The 18,592-nt window shown below is 35.7% G+C and overlaps 1 long non-coding RNA gene across 5 annotated transcripts; it reads right to left on the reverse strand.

Moving 5' to 3' along the window:
• Positions 1 to 9,368: 9,368 nt before the first annotated feature.
• Positions 9,369 to 14,065, reverse strand: LOC148787355 (uncharacterized). 5 transcript variants are annotated; one of them, XR_016067037.1, is made up of 5 exons: positions 13,758 to 14,065; positions 13,345 to 13,551; positions 12,981 to 13,063; positions 12,771 to 12,836; positions 9,369 to 12,000 (listed from the first exon to the last, which is right to left on the reverse strand). It is a non-coding gene; the product is annotated as an uncharacterized LOC148787355 (long non-coding RNA). The 5 variants fall into 5 exon arrangements; XR_016067034.1 differs by having other exon boundaries at positions 12,771 to 12,848; positions 13,758 to 14,064; XR_016067036.1 differs by having other exon boundaries at positions 12,771 to 12,848; positions 13,345 to 13,473; positions 13,758 to 14,063.
• Between the last annotated feature and the right edge of the window lie 4,527 nt (positions 14,066 to 18,592).

The following is an 18,592-nucleotide window of genomic DNA, read 5'->3' on the forward strand; positions in this document are numbered from 1 at the left end:
GTTTCGAATTTTTTATTTCCTTGTCTGTCCATCTTTTTTTTTATGTGGTGTTTGGGTGTCTGTGGGGTGTGTGTGTGTGCATGTGGGAGTGTGTGTGTGTTTGTGCATGTGGGGGTGTGTGTTTGTGCATGTGGGTGTGTGGGGGTGTGTGCGTGCGTGTGGGGTGTGTGTGTGTGTGGGGTGTGTGCGCATATGTGTGTGTGTGTGCGTGCGTGTGGGGTGTGTGTGTATGCGTGTGGAGTGTGTGTTTGGGGTGGGGTATGTGTGTGTGTGTGTGTGTCACCATGGAATATGTTTTACTTTCATTTTGAATAGTCTAATACGATGAACAGTCTGCCTTAAACTGGTTCAACACTTAACCAGCTCGAGTGCCACACCATGCTGGCACCCATGCACACTGACAGGCAAACCAGCCATGCCAACGTCTGATAGAGCTTCAAGGGGCTTATAGGAGCATCGTCTAAGGCTGATCCGCCATTTGCTTCCAAATATCAAGAATGCTGAGGCATGGCCTTCTCGGGTAGGCATAACATGGACCCTTTGTTCCAGATTACCCCGTCCACCATTAACACCATGTCTTCACAATGTTGGTTTCTTCTTTACATGTATGGGAAATCCTCTCACAGCTACGCGCATGCATTTTGTGGAAAGAGGAGAAATTATTCGTTGCTTCCTTGCAAGCAGAATTATCAATCCAAGACCTTCATCAAATCGAAGTGCTTCTTACACATATCTACGAACTTCGGATGCCATGAAAACGCTGCAGGTGCAGGACAACTGAATTTGATGATTTTTTACAAAGGCCCAAGTCGGGACCGAAAAATTTTATTATTTTAGAGAGTTTATTAATTTATAGAGTATTAATTTATAGAGGTTTTACTGTATCTCGTTAGCAAGAGTGGTCTTGGATTGATTTAATTTACTAGAGGGGATATAGTAAGGAAAAATGAGTGGAGGATTGATAAAATCTGATAACTGCCTTGGGTGGTTATGATATGCTAACCAATTCTTGAATTGATTGACAGCGACAATTACAAAATGTTGTAGTTTTGAACTTGACTTTGGTGTGTTTAGCCATATTGATTTCCTTCTTGCTAATAGTGGTCTCTATAATTTTCACCCTTGAATCACATGGTAGTTTCTGTAGCTTCACCGCGATTTTTGGATACTCGCATGGAAGAGGGAGAATGGTGCTTTTGCTCAAGAACAATTAATCAGTTATATATGTTGTAGCTGATGCTTGACTCATGCTTGTGCTTACATGTGGCTTACTGTTTATCAGGTAAACAATTAATCAATACGTGGACTCTGAGCATTTTTTTTCCATTGCTCAGCTAAGGTACAGTTGGACTTCAATACATTCATTTATATCATATTTGTTTTCCAGGCAAATGAGGTATGTGCTTGATGTGATAACCAAAGGAAGACTAGTTCGTATCTTTGTTCCTTCTCTTACAACATAGTTCATCAATCAATATGACCTTGCTCAGAATTATTGAATTGATTGTTTCCCATATGGTTATTCCTGTAGCTAAAGCATATTCCAAGTAAATAATTGCAATACTCAAATCTTATTAAAATTTGAACCCTTTCAATAGTTTAAGAGATGTCTTAATTGACTTTAACTGTTTGTGGCGGCTATAGAGCTTGGTAAGTTATCCACTCTGCTCTTTTTGTCTGGATCCAACCTCAGATAAAATGATATTCTTAGATGATGGATTCCATGAGCAGCAGCAGCAGCAACAACAACAAACACTAGCCTGAAGATGATGAAACCATGAAGAAGACGAAACTGATATTGTAGACGCAAGATGAAGTCGCTATTGTCACACGCTTGTTTTATTTTTTCACTTCTTACGTCTGATGTGTATGCTGATTCATTTATTATCATGTCTATTCGGCCACGTCATTACATAGTCAGTTAATCTGTTAGTGATAGTTATAGGAGCTCATTTGTATATAAATCACAACCATCTTCTTCCTCATTGATATATACACGAATTCACAGAAAACAGAGCTTGAATGTTCATTTTCATGGCTTCCACTGTGTCATATCTCTTCAAGATCAGACTTTAACATGGTATCAGAGCCTTCCTTGTGAAGATCTCGGGGTGCTAAAACCAATTTTACTTCAATGGCGCATAGAGAATTGCTGAATTATGGCGGATTCGATTGTGAGTCCGAGCAGCAAAGCTACTGCAGAACAATTGGAAAGAGATGCACTATATATATATCCCTCTAAGAATTCGAGCTTGACACTACCCTCTTCTCCGTTAGACGGAACACACTTTCTACCATGGAGTCGCTCCGTTTATGTAGCGCTTGGGACAAAGATGAAACTCGGTTTCATTGATGGGACTTTCCCCAGACCAACAGCTGGTTCCGTGATCTTTGAACAATGGAGACGGGTGGATTTAATGGTCACGTCATGGATTTGGAATTCAATTTCCAGAGATTTCATTGAGTCGTTCATGTACGTATCTTCCTCACATGAACTTTGGCTTGAGATTCAAGGTAGATATGGGCGGAGCAATGGCCCTATGGTCTACCAAATTCAATGGGATCTATCACTGACTGCTTATGTGACCAGACTTAATAAAATATGGAACAAATTGTCGTACCTTGCGCCTAATCCCAAATGCACCTCTGGAGGCTGCACATGTGGTTAAACAAAGCAATTGCAGAGAGGAATGAGAACACACAATTGATGCAATTACTCATGGAGTTACATGAAAGCTTTGATTATGAAAGAAGCTAGATTTTGATGCAAAAACCTTTGGCAGATTTAGAGCGAGCATTCTCCATGGTTTTCACGGTGGAGAAACAAAGGCAGGTTCACACTGATATGGGAGAAGTCTCAAGACAAATGGTCTACCAGCTCATGTTGAAAGATAACAAGAAGGATGTAGGAGATATGTTCTCAAACAGGAGGAAACCATATTTGAATAAACATAATTTGTTGCGCACCTACTGTCATAAACCTGGTCTTACATAAGACACATGCTTCCAGGTTCATGGAGAGCAAAACTGGTACAAGTACAAGTAGAAGGAACAAGCAATCGAAATTTTGTTGCTGCAGCAACACTGGATGAAAGGGCAACATCTGTAGATACCACCACTACTGAACTTTGCTTGTCACAAAATACAGAAGAGTTTGCTGGTAATACCTCTGGACCATCTGAAAATGATTCGGACTGTTGGATAATTGATTGCAGGGCTACTAACCATATATGTGAAACATTCAACTTTTTCATTCATACACTAAGCCTCCACACACCAAATACATTCACTTGCCTGGTGGTTCCATGAAGCTTGCATCATACGTTGGCATTGTTCACTTAAATGACCATGTCACACACACGCAAGTCTTTATATTCCTTCTTTCTCTATCAACTTGTTATTTGTCAGCCAGTTATGTCATCACAATGCTTATACTTTTCAGTTCCCTAAAGCTAAGTGCTTATTGCAGGACCAAGTTACGAAAGGAGCTTGGTTGAAGGGACTGCTTCCAAGAATCTCAACATTGTTAGACAGTGCCTTAACACATATGCCTTTCCTCCCTCTGTGCATTGCAATATTGCATGTTCTAGCTCAGTTCAATGTGATGTACAAACCTGGCACAATAGGCTGGGACATTCTTTTAAACGTAATGAAACATATTCCAATCTGTGCTTTCACTAATGTCGATCTTGATGTACCCTGTGATGTGTGTCACAAAGCCAAACAAACTAATGACATTTCTTTCCAGTGAATCACAATCTGAAGCACCCTTTCATCTTATACATTTAGATGTTTGGGGCCATTATACAACCTATACAATTTCAAAGTGCAACTATGTCCTCACAATTCTAGATGATTACAGTCGCTCCTTGTGGACTTACCTCTTGAGACACAAATCCTAAGTTGATTCCACTCTCAAGTATTTCTTCTCCATGATCAATAACCAATTTGCCATAAATATAAAAGTCATAAGGACGGACAATGGTTCTGAATTCCTCAACAACGACTGCCACACTCTTTGTCAAGATCTAGGTGTCATCCATCAAACTTCTTGCACATATACACCTCAGCAAAATTGGAGAATTGAACGCAAACATAAATAACTTCTAAATATTACTAGAGCCTTGCTATACCAACCCTCCTACAGTTCCGGGGTAATTCCATTCTCACAGCAACCTACTTAATCAATAGAACACCTTCAAAGCTCCTCCACTAGAAAACTCTCTTTGAACAATTAATAGATCACAGTCCCTCTCACACTCATCTCTGTGCCTTTGGTTGCCTTTGCTATGCCAGTAATGTAGATCCTCACAAGTCTAAGTTTCATCCTAGGGCTCTCAAGTGCATTCTGTTAGGGTATGCCATGACCTAGAAAGCATATAAACTCTATGACTTGGATAAAAACCGTATTATCATCTCTAGAGATGTTCACTTCCATGAACATTACTTTCCTTTTTCTACCCTGTTTCTCTCTCTTCTTTTAGTCTCTGTCCTTTTTCTTTAGTTCCCCCTTATACTGATGATGCTCTCTGTGATCCTACTGCACTTTTCACCCATTTCCCGCAGTTCTTCTGACTCTTGTGTCCCTTCTCTTTCTCCTCTTGCTCCTCAACCACCTGCACCTCCTCTTCGTCGTTCCACCAGAAATACTCAATGTACTCCTTGGCTTAATGATATTATATGTTCTGCACATGTACCTCCTTCTTTACACTCCACCACTCCTGCATTTAAGTTGTTTGTAGCCTCGTTATCTGTTTTGCAGGAGCCCAAGTCTTTCTTTAGGCCATCCAGCATGAGGAATAGCGGGAGGCCATGAACAATGAGCTGCAGGCCTTAGAGCACAACAACACTTGGAAGCTTGCCCCTTTTTTGCCAGGTAAACGGGCAATTGGTTGTAAATGGATCTTCAAAGCAAAGCTTAGAGATGATGGCCAAAACAGTTTTAGAGAAAAATTATATATATATAAACAGGTGTGAGAGTAAATAAAAAGAATGTATTTTTTTAGGGGAATTATTGTAATAATGCAAAGAAAAAGAAAGTTACAAGAGTGGGGTGGTTTTGGAGGTGTTTAAAAAGTAGGCAGCAACACTGCTGCTATTTTTTATAATTATACTGTTTTTTTAAAATTCTTAACAAGTAAAAGAATATTATTTATTTTAATTCTTAACAAATAAAAGGATTTATGCTATATATTGAACAGTTACAAAACATAAAAAATAAAAAATAAGATAGAATTATGGAACAATCACATCATTATGGGCATCAACTGTGGAGTGTTAGGCTGTGGCCTACTGCTAGCAATTTTCAGCCCACATGCGATAATTGGAAACTAGCATTCCACCTTTGAAAATTAGTATTTTCAGCCCAATTTAAGGAATGTTATTTGTTCCAACGTGGCTTTATTTGCTTTTGATTTCTTAAATCCGATTGTAATATTTCAAAACATCGTTTCGATTGCTTGAAATCAAATATATTTCCAACATAACCCTTCTCCTTATTTTGTATTAGTAAATAAATAAATTAATATTATACTAATATTATATTACTATATAAAAAATTTTAAAACCTTATTAAAAAATATCTTATCAAACAAGAATAAGAAATTTTCTTGGTAATAAAAATATTCATTAAAATGAGTATTGCTCATTTATTTTAAATCGTTTATTTTAAATAAAATTCCTAGCAAATTAACAACGTTGAAATGTTATTTGCCTATTTATTTTTAAGAATATAGTGTTCATTCTTTAATTAGTTTAGAGAAATTAGGAATTAATGGCAAATAATTTTCTTCTTTGACAGAGTTTTGCTCTTATGTCTTTTCACAATAGGACTGAAACACTTAGACTATATTTGAATTGATGGATTTGAAGTTTAGATTAGTGTTTATATATTATTCACATTTTATTTATTTTAAATATTTTGGAAGTGACTTTGTCACTTACAACATTGAGGATGATCCGATAACTTTCAAAGATGCTATGGCTTCTTCAGAAGCCAAGCAGTGGAAAGAAGCTGTTAAAAGTGAGATGGACTCCATTGTTTCTAATGGAACGTGGGTGCTAGTCGATCTTCCTCCGGGGTGTACTACTATTGGGTGTAATTGGATTTTTAAAAGGAAACTGAAACCTGATGGGACCAAAGATAAGTTTAAAGCCAGATTGGTGGCTAAATGGTTTAAATAAAAGGAGGGAATAGACTATTTCGATACCTATTCTCCGGTAGCTCGATTGACTACAATCCGGGTGCTTATAGCAATTGCTTCAGTGTATAATCTCCCAATTCATCAGATGGATGTGAAAACAACCTTCTTGTATGGTGAACTCGAGGAAGAGATTTACATGGAACAGCCTGAGGGGTTTGTAGCTCATGGTAACGAGCATAAAGTTTGTAAACTTGTTAAGTCTCTATATGGACTTAAAACAAGCACCCAAATATTGGCATGAAAAGTTTGATAAAACTATTCTTGCGTTCGGCTTCACTGTAAATGAGAATGATAAATGCATATACTGCAAGGTTAAAGGAGATAAAATGATAATTGTATATCTGTATGTGGACGATATTCTATTAATAGAGTCATGTCTAGATATTATTATCGAAACCAAGTCATTTTTGAAAAATAAGTTTGAAATGAAGGATATGGGTGAGGCTAATGTGATTCTTGGCATCAAGTTGACTCGGTCAACTGATGGAATAGCCATTTCTCAGTCTCATTATGTTGAGAAGATAATTGAGAAATTTGGTTATCAAAACAGCAGAATTGCTAAAACACCATATGATCCTTCTGTAGCTTTATTCAAAAATAAAAGTGGTGTTTCGGTTGCACAGCTAAGGTATTCCCAAATTATTGGGAGCTTACAGTATCTAGCAAATGGCACGAGACCAGATATATCTTTTTCTGTCTCTAAGCTGGCTAGATATACTAGTTGTCCTGACAAAACTCATTAGGGTGCCTTGGATAGAGTACTAAGGTATCTAAAGGGCACGGTGTCACTGGCCATACATTATGGCAGATTCCCTGTTGTTCTTGAGGGATATAATGATGCTAGCTGGATAGCCAAAAACTCCGGGAGTAATAGGTGCTCAGGATATGTTTTTACCTTAGGTGAGGGCGCAGTCTCTAGGAAGTCTGCAAAACAGACTTTGATAACTCGGTCTACGTTTGAAGCCGAGTTATGTGCGTTAGATACGAATGGTACCAAGGCAGAATGGCTATTTTGGTTGTTATCACAACTTCCCGTTGTAAATCAGCCTCTTTCACCATGATAGCCAAACTACAATAGCAAAGGTGAGGAGTCGTAAATACAATCAATAGACCAAACGACACATCCAAGTTAGACTAAAATCTATAAGGGCATTAGTGTCAGATAGAGTAATAGGCATTGACTTTGTGGCAACAAAGGACAATGTGGCTGATCCTTTGACGAAAGGATTGAATCTGTCTCAAGTTCATAAGTCTAGATTGGAGATGAGATTGAAAACCTATGAGTGATATATCTACGACGGCAACCCAACCTTTTGAGTGGAGATCCCATAAAGAAGTTCAATGTGGTATCAACAAGTCGTAAGGGTATGTTAGAGCACCAAATAGACTAATACTTTGTATCTGGAGTCTATCCCCTGAAATTCTAGAAGGTGCTGCTACTGCAAGTATAGTAAGAGTTCATCTCTGAATGGGGTCAAGTCTTATAAGACGAGATGCTAGCAGTGCATCCCTGGAGACGCCCAACTAAGTGAATGTCGTTATTTGGCCGTAACTAAGGAATTGAGTTTTTCCTGAAAGCATTCATGAACAGGATCAAGACACATGGCCTAAGTGTCAACCCTAAAGATCAACACAAAGCTGGTTGCTCGTTGTTACTGACAGACGTTGTCACACTCACAGGCTTAAATTCAAGGCTTAGTTCCATTTAACCTGTTGACAACTGACGTTAGATAACTTAGACAGTGGTTCAAACCGAAAGGTACCTTTGTTGAAAGCAAGTCATGGAAACTTGAGTTCAAATCTATGAGTTTGTGGGGGATTGTTGAATTTGAATTTTCAAAAGCAGAAACCCACAGATTTGTAACAACAGTAGCAATTGAATTGCTGATTCATTTCGCACGATTTCTTGTGGGGGGAGGTTAATTGCCAATATATTTTCTTTTATGGCTGTACTTTGGGCATGCCTATATAAAGGCATGCCACTTCCCATTTGTAAAAACACAACTACAATCACAATCTCTCTTCCTTTGCGAACTCTCTCCCTCTCTTTCTCGATTTCTATCATTCTTTAAAGATTTGAGCGATCAAGTTTTGATTACGAGCTTCTGAGTGTTTGGTCGAGGTGTTTTTCGGTATAGTGCTAAAACCAAAAGAACTGTAACCGTCTTATCCTGAGAGAAATTACGTTGCACCCGGTGCACTGCTGATACGAGGCGTATATTTTTTTCAAGGCAAGCAGTAATTCTGCGATTCGGTTAAAATTAACGATTTCAAAGTGGACTGAAAATTGTTACGATACGGATTCTCGTTGTAAGTTTTCAATTTAAATTTCTTGTCAGAAATAGCATTTCTAATTGCTTTTTGTTATTTGTTCCAACGTGGCTTTATTTGCTTTTGATTTCTTAAATCCGATTGTAATATTTCAAAACATCGTTTCGATTGCTTGAAACCAAATATTTTTCCAACATAACCCTTCTCCTTATTTTGTATTAGTAAATAAATAAATTAATATTATACTAATATTATAGTTTACTATATAAAAAATTTTAAAACCTTATTAAAAAATATCTTATCAAACAAGAATAAGAAATTTTCTTGGTAATAAAAATATTCATTAAAATGAGTATTGCTCATTTATTTTAAATCGTTTATTTTAAATAAAATTCCTTGTAAATTAACAACGTTGAAATGTTATTTGCCTATTTATTTTTAAGAATATAGTGTTCATTCTTTAATTAGTTTAGAGAAATTAGGAATTAATGGCAAATAATTTTCTTCTTTGACAGAGTTTTGCTCTTATGTCTTTTCACAATAGGAATAAAACACTTAGACTATATTTGAATTGATGGATTTAAAGTTTAGATTAGTGTTTATATATTATTCACATTTTATTTATTTTAAATTTTACTATGCCAAGTAAATTATAATAAAAATATCTTCTATCAAATTAATTGTGTTAAAATATTATTTTGCATTTAATCTTTTTATTGGATATATAGTCTGTTTCCTACTTGGTCGTTTACTTGATTCATCCCTTGGACTTGATGTTGTCATGTGTGGCGACTTAGCCAAATAATTCGAGTGAAGTTTGCTCCTCTCAAAATAAAACAAAAAAAAAAACAGAAAAAGATAGAGAAGGTATAATAGTGCACATGAGAAGCAAAAGGAAAAAGAAAAATTGCTTGCTTGCTCAAAACATGGTACCGCATCAAATATTTACTTACAAGATAGTAGGAAACAACTACATAGGATCTCTAGGAAACAACTACATACTTTCTCTGTTTCTGGTTTCCTTAATATATAATTATGATCTAAGTATTACAAACATGCTTGGTTCTATTTACAGTAGGCAAGATTTACACCGACGGCGAACCCATCGACAAATCCACGAATGTGTTGTTAAGCAGACTCTTTCATTCAGATCATCTTCACCGCTAACTTAACTGCAAAAACAAAGAAGAAAACTTGAGCAAAATCAACCATATAAGAAAAGTATGCAACACATAATGGCATGTAAACTATACGACAACCTATATCCTTCTCTGCCATTTCTACCCAAAAAGCAACCTTTGTCCCCATCCATTTCACCTCTACTGATTTTACCCCATATTTAAAAATCAAGAAATATTGAGACCATTTTATTATCCTTTGCATAATTCAAACCCAAAATTCGGACTGATTTCTATTATGCCTTCACGTTCTCAACATTCTAATGGGGAAAGCAATAGGATTATGAATTCCAAGGCCACTTTAAACATGACGGACGCAAGGCAGTTCGGAGTTGAGGCCTACACGAGAGATAATACTCCAATGTTTTTGTAGATTTATTCTTGGTCTGTTCATTATGTTGGCTTTTGGCCTCATGTTGCTTTCTTAGAAATTTTTGTTTGTCATACATTTGCATTTTTGTACAAATTTTACAAAAACTCCATATATGTCCATATCATTGACATCTAACATTTGAAGGTGTATCACAAAATAATTTGTTGAAAAATCATTATTACACAATCACACGAAATTCAGAAATCAAATACTGCATACTAAATTGCAAAACAGTCGAGATGCCAATCTCATTATTTGTGTTAAAATCACTTGTATATATATCTTAAAAGACTTTTATCATTTATCAAAATAAAAGATAGTGATGGATGTAATTTGCTAAAAAATAGTGTACTTTTTTGGAAGTCTAAACAAAGATGGTGATGAATGCAATTTGCTAAAAAACAGAAAACTTAATGCAGCTTAAAATTTTCCAAAGAGCTGCAAAAACTGTTTTGAATCCAATTCTTTTTTATGGAAATAAAAATCAATAACAGATTTCCTTGAAAATCCAAAAACGTGACTTATTCATGCATTTATCAAAAATAATTAAATGAATATATGCCCATGAATAATCAAATACAAAAAATATTCTAAACGCTGTAAATTTATTTTAAATAATTTGAAAGAAATTACTGCAATTCAAGCTGATTTTGAGAATTAAAGAAGACCACAGCTGATTTTAAAAATTAAAGAAGACCACCCACAAGAAAAACAAATCTTTGAGTCAAAGAGAAAAATTTATTTTAAGAACTTTACGTGAAAACAAAAGAACATTTGACAAGGAAAACAAATCTTTTGGGCAAAAGAGAGAAACAATTTTCTAGTAATACATTTCAACTTATCAAAACTTTGTGTTCCTTAAAAATCATTGATGAACTCTTGAACGTACATAATAATACTCACAAAAGTTTTACCAAGTAATCTTGAAAAATATATTTTTAATTGGCATCTCGACAACTGTTCCACATTAGCATAGCATTTAATCCCAAAGTTCGCAAATAAAAAATAATTCATGATTGTATAATATAGATGTTCCAACATACTATTCTGTAATACACCTTCAGAAATAAGATGTTAATAACAAGAACTAACATGGATTTTGTAAATCATACACAAATGTCAAACGTATTAACAACAAAAAGTTTTAAGGCAGCTCATGAAGAAAACCCAACATAATAAACGAACCAAAAATAAATTTACAAAAAGATGAGGTATTTGTTCTCTCATTAAGGTCTCAACTCTATACTTGCATCATTCACATTTTTTAGCAGCCTAAAAAATCCCTAATCCCATACTTTCCAAACCAGAATGGAGAAAGCACGGCTTTCCAAAGAAATCAGAGCAGCAAATTTTAGGTTTGAATTATACAAAGTATAAAATCAATGGTCTCAACCATTCTTGATTCCAAAATATAGGAGAAAAATCAGCAAAGAAGAATTGATAGGGGCCGTTGGTTGCTTTTCAGTTAGAAACTTGAAGAGAAGACTATGAAGATACGTAAGGCTACCATTAGGTTCTAAAATGTCAACAAATTCCCACACAATTCTTATCGATATGAGGTTATCTAGTTTGCACCTAATTGGCAAACCCAATTCAAACTCTAGCCTTCAATCTTTTAATAAACAAGTATGAAAAACCTATACTAACTTATATGCTTCACTTTAATGCATGTGGAGAATGATGTATCAGGTAGGGTGATGCCCTTTGCTAATTGAACGCTATATGTGTTAGGGCTAAAGAAAACCAGATATCACCTCCAACATTAGTTCAATATGGTCCAATTTTTATTTGAAAATCTCTTAAAATTTCACTTTATATGTACGGATAGAAATTCACCAATAAATAAATACTCACCTTACCTAGTCAATGGGTTGTGGGACCCAAAACCTATCGAACAATTTCACAATTTTAATGCAATTAGAAACAAACTTGCAAATAAATATGGGTTTCAGCGAGACTTCAGTGACGGCATTGCCTGCATCAAATTTAGAGTATAGTGCTTTTTTCAACAAATAAAACTTGCAAATAAAAGAATTGATAACAGCAATTCCGTGTGACTCTATTGAATCTCTGTACTTTGTATCGAGACAGAATTACGAACAGACATGGAAGAAAACAACATAGATACAACATTGTAGCACTCTCCAATTAAAAGGCATAAGAACAAATACCGCACTTGATGCACTTGAGAAAAGATATTTTGCTGGCCCATCAATTGAGCAAGTATCAATTGGTTTACGAAGTTCCATTACAGTCCAAAGAGGAAATTGAGATATTTAAAGTCAAGCTCATATTCAGCGAATCACATATATGCATTAAGAAAGAAGATAAGTGAACTTGATCGGCAACAAAGATAATAGCAGGAAAAACAAAGTGTTACTTACTGTTCCTAAAGTAGGTTCATAGTTGCTGATCTAAGTGAAGATACATGTGGGATCCCATTAGTTTCAAGCAACTGTCTTATGCTAGATTGTGTAAGATAATCGACATGGTGTGACTAACAAAAATCATCATATTTCTAGTATAGCCTAGCCCCATATATCAACAACTGCAGCCAAACATTTTCAGAAACAAAGTCCCACGTAAACCAAGGATCATTGGCAGCAATTTATACGGATGGAAAATGAAAATCATGGCCAATACATTCACACAAGCAAAATATATTAACAACTGCAACCAAATACATTAGTAAATAACGTTTCTGAAACACAACATTCATGCAAATTATAACATTGTTAGACTCACATTCTTTCCCAACCTAATGGTAGGGAAGATCAGCCAGCGGACAAAGATGACAATCCAATCCAAAGCCTGCAGGTTCTCCTGGCAGATTTGGAAAAACAAAGGTTTTGCCCTAGGAGTTACTACATCATTAACACTCGTGAAAACTTGATTCGAAACAATGATTAACGCATGCATTATTAACAAAGAACATGTAAAAGACCAAAAGATTACCAATTCAATGCCAGTAGTCTCGTCGATTCGAGTCCCTAAACCCAACATAAGTTTCGTTCCCACTCCATCTCTATACGAATCCCCTGTGAAAGCATTTGGATGCAATTAAATAACATTATAAGATGGGAAAAGACCAATGAAATCGGAGCCAAAAAGAAAAAAGGAAAAGCTAGACACAGAAAATGCAAGTGGAATAAGCAAAGCCAAATCTGCCTTCAAGAAAGAAGCTCTGAAAAACAAGACTGCCAAAAAATTGACCAGTTTGTGAGTGTAGGCAATATGTATTAATATCCCTCAAGACACTAGCGATCAAAATGACAACAGGATCACTACTGAATATAATCATATGAAAAAACAACCATACCCAAAGGGAAAAGCCTTCAAAACCTCCAATTCAGAGAGCCATCTTGCCTATTCTCTGAACAAGTTCTGATCCAGCAACAGTGTCCACACCAGCATCCTTGTATGTAAGTCCCAGACACTTGTCCGCAGACTGCAGTCGTAATCCAAGACATACAATAGAGCCCATGTGTAATTGAAATTCAAGAACCTTGAAATAACAAATCGAGACCTTAAAAAAGACAAAAAGGAAAAAGAGTAAGGCCGTGTAATTTCACAATTCAGTGACACTGAAAAGTACTCGTATTAAATCTTCCGTTGGGAAGACAGACTTCCTTTAACCAAGATACTCTTAAGTTCACAATGCAAGAACCCATAATTCAAGAAACTTAAAAGAACTCTTATGCAATGAGTTGATGTCAGACTCTCAAGAAATACCTTAAGAAAGAAGAGATCGAGGCTGAGGGCAGTCGGCGGAGGCGGCCGGACGTCTGAGACGATGTTCAAAAACGCCGCTGTTAAAAAAGAAGGGCATGTCAATGTGAGCGCCCTCTTGCTTTTCTTCTGCACTATTTTTGATTTTTCAAAATCTGGTCGTGGATGTTCCTCTTATATAAATATGCGCCGGCGCGGGGAACACAACGGTAAAGCTTTTTTGTTCTTTTCTTTCTTGTAATCACAACGGTAAAGTTGGGAAGATTAGGTTTCACTGTGGTTTGAGGGTGAGAAAGTGACAGACCCGTGAACAAGATGATGATTTCAAGGGTAAATTGCATTTTTGCCCCTGTATTATCATCAAAATGCAAAGAACCCCTATATTAAAAAAAATAGGTTAAAAATTCGATGTTTTTATTAATCTTGTATAGAACCTTATTCCTGTTAGGATCTGGCGAATAGCGAGAAATATTAAAAAATGCTATATCAATACAATATTATATCATATGATATCAATTAGAAAAATCCGCACCATTGTCGTGTTAATACATTAATATATGACTGGCATGTGTTGAATTAAAATATAATTAAATCATACATAATTTAAAAATATAATCACATATAACCCACACATGTAGGTGAAATAAGTGCATGTTATAAAAAAAATGGGGTTAAATGCAATTTACTTATCTGATATACGAAATGAGCAAATATCCTCTTATGACAACACATGAAATAATTTACTATTTTATTTTTTATAGAGGATTTTTTGCTCATTTATATTATGCAATTTGATATTTTCTTTTTACATGTAAGTGTTTATGTAGCGGATGAAAGACTAATTAAAAAAATGTCCAATCAATAAAATCCTCAAATTAAAAAATCTCAATTCTGTCCATCTCACCATATTTTAGCCACTTTTAAAATCGACGATCAGAATCTTGCAATTGTAAAAAATCAATTAATTCGATGTTACTATTTTGCCACCTCTTATATACATGACAGTAAATGCAATTAAAGGTTAAAAAATCCCACTATTCAATTTCGGCATTGGATCTTCTATTTCATCTCCTATTGAATTTTGGGATGATTGCCGTGTGGATAATCTTAAGTGAGAGAAAATGTGGTGTAAAAATCGTGGGGCAAGAGAGAGAAAATATATAGAAAAAGTAGATCGAAATAAAAAATTAAAAAAGATAAAATCTATGGCAAAGAGATAGAAAATTATCGATAAAAAATAATTAATGATAATTTTAATATTATCACAAATTATATTTATTTAGTGGCAAGAATTATTATTTTATTACAACAATGAATTTTAAAGTTTTATTGAAGATAATTATTTTATAAAAAATATAATTAGTTTCTAATTGTAAAAATTAACTCTTATATTTACCAGTTCACTAATTCTTGAGAGAGTTAATAGTCGTGAACAAAAAAATAACGCCAAGAGAGGTAGTACAGTTAGTGAGCTGGTAAATACAGGAGTTAATTTAGTGAACTAGCAGATATAATTATTTTGTAAAAACTATTCTTTAACTTAAGAAAAAGTATTTTAAATACATTTGAAAAAAATATATCACATCAACTATAATTATTATATATTATTTTATCTCATAATTAATTATGTATTAAAAAAATATTGATTATACTACAAAAATAATGATTATTTTATATTATTATGTGTGTCTTTTATTAACGCGTATTATTATTGAAAATACATTAATAAGTAACTTAAAATCATTATTATTGAAAATATTAATGAGTACGTGAATGTAGCTTTTAAAATAGTATAACATATTTAATATTTTGTAATTGTTGTAAATAAAAAATTTGCATTTTTGGCACAAGAATATCATCTAACTATGAGAATCAAGACGTCATTTATTATTGGACCTAGCCAAGTATTTTCCACACTCAACCAATTACATAATTAACTTAAGAACAGTGTCTCTATATATCTCAAAATGTAAATAGTTTAGGCTGTAATTACTTGCGAGTAAAATATGTTTGATTGAGATAAGATATTAAAATTATTATTAAATATTTTTTATTGATAATTTTCTATTTTCTTGTAGTAATAAAAAATAAATTTTTGTCTCCTATCTATCGACGGTTGTCATGAGGGATAATGGCACATGCGATAGGGAAGACAACAACCATAAAAGTGCCACACATAACTGCTATCATCAATCAGCCTGAGCGCATATATTCCCGTTCTTCCGTGACGCACATTGTCTGCTAGTCTGCCGCACGTAGGGTGCTGCCTGCCGCACAACTTGATGTCGTCTAAACATTGGATGTTGCCTACGCGTGCAACTTCCTGCCTTTTGAACGTCGTGTCCTACATGAGTGCATGACATCCGGTCTTACTTCAAATGCATGCGGCCTGTGTGGGCGGCACCTTTCTTTGTTGCAACTCAAGTGCTATCTTCACTAAACTCGGGTACCATTTAGCCAACCCCCGCAACCTTCCATGCAAAGCCCCTATCCACACATACCCACAATCATTCACCACTGTAGAACAAGGCTACGACACCAACGTATTGTTGCTCACACCTCTGCATGGCTAATCGTCACTCTAATACGATGAACCGTCTGCCTTAAACTGGTTCAAAACTTAACCAGCTCGAGTGCCACACCATGCTGGCACCCATGCACACTGACAGGCAAACTTGCCATGCCAACGTCTGATAGAGCTTCAAGGGGCTTACAGGAGCATCGTCTAAGACTGATCCGCCATTTGCTTCCAAATATCAAGAATGCTAAGGCATGGCCTTCTCAGGTAGTATAACATGTCCCCTTTCTTCCAGATTACCCCATCTACCATTAACACCCTGTTTTCACAATATTGGTTTCTTCTTTACATGGATGGGAAATCAAAGAGTGTAGTAGGCCTAGCGTAGCGATCGAGGGAGAGAGCGGCTTCCTAGTTGGAAGGCGCGAGAGACGACTAATGGGGGGGGGGGTTACAGGGGGGTGTCCCCCTTGTTTGGCGTCGTAAACTATATACCAGTGCCCCCTACCAGATTACTATAACTAAACTATATGCCCTAATCCCCTTTAAACGACACTTTTTTGACTACATCATTTTAGAAGCGGGCTCGGGATCTTTAACAATCTATAAGGCAACTCAGAAGACCATGATAGTCTAGAGAAAACTCATAAAGAAAAATTATTCGTAGCTTCCTTGCAAGCAGAATTACCAATCCACGGCCTTCATCAAATCGAAGTGCTTCTTACACATATCTACGAACTTCGGATGCCATGAAAACACTGCAGGTGCAGGACAACCGAGAGTATGAAACTTCATCGTCTGAAAAAATTGACTGCATTTTTTTCTCAATTTTATCGGCCACAAATTTGAGAAGTTTTGCTTAATGATGCCCCCTTCTTGTTTCGAATTTTCCATTGCCTTGTCTGTCCGTCTTTTTTTTTTGTGGCGTGTGGGTGTGGTGTGTGTGTGTGTGTGCATGCACGTGTGCGGTGTGGGGTGTGTGTGTGTGCGCATGTGTGTGGGGGGGGGGGTGTGTGTGTGTGTGTATGCGTGTGGAGTGTGTGGGGGTGTGTGTGTGTTTGGGGTGGGGTGTGTGAGTGTGTGTGTCACGATAGGACATGTTTTACTTTCATTTTGAACATAGAAGAAGTGAGGTGTTGCTTTTATCTTCAGCGCCAACGAATGTCATCTGCGTCTTGTTACATTTGCCATCCTCCAATTTCTAAGTCTTCACTTTTATCTACACAACCTTTTTTCTCGTGCAGGATATCACCATAGTTTTGCAATATTTTATACTCATTACGGGTATTGTGTGTCTTTGTGGTCTATTTATGTCCTTTGTAATATTTTTGTGTGCTTGCATAGATGTGTATCCTCATTTTTGTTTACTTGATATTAAAGAGTATTTATTGAAATAAGAGCAATAACAGGATAGGAGAGAGTGTATTGCCCTCTTCTTTTTTCCTTTCAATATATCTCGTTAGCAAGAGTGGTCTTGGATTGATTTAATTTACTAGAGGGGATATAGTAAGGAAAAATGAGTGGAGGATTGATAAAAACTGATAACTGCCTTGGGTGGTTATGATATGCTAACCAATTCTTTGAATTGGTTGACAACGACCATTACAAAATGTTGTAGTTTTGAACCCTGACTTTAGTGTGTTTAGTCATTTTGATTTTCTTCCTACTAATAGCGGTCTCTATAATTTTCACCCTTTGAATCACATGGTAGTTTCTGTGGCATCACCGTGATTTTTGGGTACTCGCATAGAAGAGGGAGAATGGTGCTTTTGCTTAAGAACAATTAATTAGTTATATATGTTGTAGCTGATGCTTGACTCATGCTTGTGCTTACATGTGGCTTACTGTTTATCAGGTAAAGAACTAATCATTCACCTCCCCAAGTTTTTGCTATTTTCCTGCCTTCAGGTACTTATTGGCAGTTTCATACATATTTGAGTGGTAACAGTTTCCTAGTAATGCAGTTTTGGTATTGCAGAAATCAGGATATTAGGCCTATAAGTTGTTAAATTTGTGGTGTTGCTCGATAAATGGGACAGCAGTTCCCGTGGCTCTTCTTCAGAAAGTGAATGATTCATTTACTGGAAGGAGACACTAGCTTTAAATTTTTGGAAGGGAGGTAAGTTTCATGAAGTAATCAAAATTCATTACATGTTTTTATGCTAACTTTGTTAAACGTTGAAGTGTCTTGTGTGATTTATGTTTCTTGTCGCTTGGGCTTTTGCTGAAATGCCTTAGTAAATACAAAGCTAACCTAGTGCTAATTGCTTTCAGTTAACCATCCTATGTATTCATAGCATTTTGGATTTTTGTTTACTTT

This window comes from Sesamum indicum, linkage group LG8 (assembly GCF_026168435.1).
Source record: "Sesamum indicum cultivar Baizhima isolate 11 linkage group LG8, ASM2616843v1, whole genome shotgun sequence".
NCBI classification, from domain to species: domain Eukaryota; kingdom Viridiplantae; phylum Streptophyta; class Magnoliopsida; order Lamiales; family Pedaliaceae; genus Sesamum; species Sesamum indicum.